At 33.3% G+C, this 1,753-nt stretch overlaps 1 non-coding gene across 1 annotated transcript; it reads left to right on the top strand.

Annotated features, from left to right (window-relative positions):
* Positions 1-273: 273 nt before the first annotated feature.
* On the top strand, positions 274-381 carry LOC112767938 (small nucleolar RNA R71). The gene has a single exon (XR_003185378.1). It is a non-coding gene; the product is annotated as a small nucleolar RNA R71 (small nucleolar RNA).
* Positions 382-1,753: the final 1,372 nt, after the last annotated feature.

The following is a 1,753-nucleotide window of genomic DNA, read 5'->3' on the forward strand; positions in this document are numbered from 1 at the left end:
CATATTGACTTGCTGAGTCAATATTTTGTTCTGAGCCAGTATGGCATTCAGAGTATCAACTTCAAGAACTCCCTTCTTCATAGGCGTCCCATTGCTTACAGGATTCCTTTCAGAAGTGTACATGAACTGGTTATTAGCAACCATGTCAATGAGTTCTTGAGCTTCTGCAGGCGTTTTCTTTAGGTGAATGGATCCACCTGCAGAGGTGTCGAGTGACATCTTTGATAGCTCAGATAAACCATCATAGAATATATCCAGGATGGTCCATTCTGAAAGCATGTCAGAAGGACACTTTTTGGTCAACTGTTTTTATCTTTCCCAAGCTTCATAGAGGGATTCACCTTCTTTCTGTCTGAAGGTTTGAACATCAGCTCTAAGCTTGCTCAGCTTTTGAGGAGGAAAGTACTTGGCTAAGAAAGCCGTGACCAACGTATCCCAAGAGTTCAGGCTGTCTTTGGGTTGAGAATCCAACCATAATCTAGCTCTGTCTCTTACAGCAAAAGGGAAAAGCATGAGCCTGTAGACTTCAGGATCTACTCCATTAGTCTTAACAGTATCACATATCTGCAAGAATTCAGTCAAGAACTGAAAAGGATCTTCAGATGGAAGTCCATGAAACTTGCAGTTCTGATGCATCAGAGAAACTAATTGAGGTTTCAGCTCAAAGTTGTTTGCTCCAATGGCAGGAATGGAGATGCTTCTTCCATGTAGACTTCAGGATCTACTCCATTATTATTATTTTCGGCTGCGATCTCCTCTTCCTGTTCGAAAATTTCTGAATGGTTTTCTCTGGATTGTTGTATTTTAGCTTCTCTTAATTTTCTCTTCAGAGTCCTTTCAGGTTCTGGATCTGCTTCCACAAGAATGCTCTTATCCTTGCTCCTGCTCATATGATAAAGAAGAAGGCATAGAAAAATAATAATAATAATGGAGATCCTTTATACCACAGTATAGGGATCCCTGTGTGAGTGGAAGAAGAGGGGGAGACAAAGAATGTAATATAATGGAAGAAACACAACTGTGAGGATGGAAGAGAGGTGAGATGAGATGTTAGGATATGAATGAATAAATAGAATAAGATGGGGGAGGGATAATTTTCGAAAATTATTTTGAAAAAGAGTTAGTGATTTTCGAAAATGGTTTTTGAAAAATGTTAGTAATTTTCGAAAATTAAGATTTAAAAATTAAACTAATTAATAAATTAAAAAGAAATTTTGAAAAAGAGGGGAGATATTTTCGAAAATTAAAGAGAGAGAGAGAGTTAGTTAGGTAGTTTTGAAAAAGTTAAGAAACAAACAAAAAGTTAGTTAGTTGGTTGAAACAAATTTTGAAAAGATAGGAAGTTAGGAGGTTAGGAAAGATATTTTGAAAAGATATTTTTGAAAAAGATAAGATGAGAAGATATTTTTGAAAAGATATGATAGAAATTAGTTTTTGAAAAAGATTTGATTTTTAAAATCTCAATTAATGACTTGATTCATAACAAATCACAAGATATGATTCTAGAACTCAAAGTTTGAATCTTTCTTAACAAGCAAGTAACAAACTTCAAATTTTTGAATCAAAACATTAATTGATTATGTTATTTTCGAAAATTCGATATAAAAATAAGAAAAAGATTTTTGAAAAATATTTTTGGAATTTTCGAAAATAACTAAGAATTTTGAAAAAGATTTGATTTTTGAAAAAGATTTTGAAAAAGATAAGATTTTCAAATTGAAAATTTGATTTGACTCATGAGAAACAATTTGAT

Source organism: Arachis hypogaea, chromosome 17 (assembly GCF_003086295.3).
Source record: "Arachis hypogaea cultivar Tifrunner chromosome 17, arahy.Tifrunner.gnm2.J5K5, whole genome shotgun sequence".
Taxonomy (NCBI): Eukaryota; Viridiplantae; Streptophyta; class Magnoliopsida; order Fabales; family Fabaceae; genus Arachis; species Arachis hypogaea.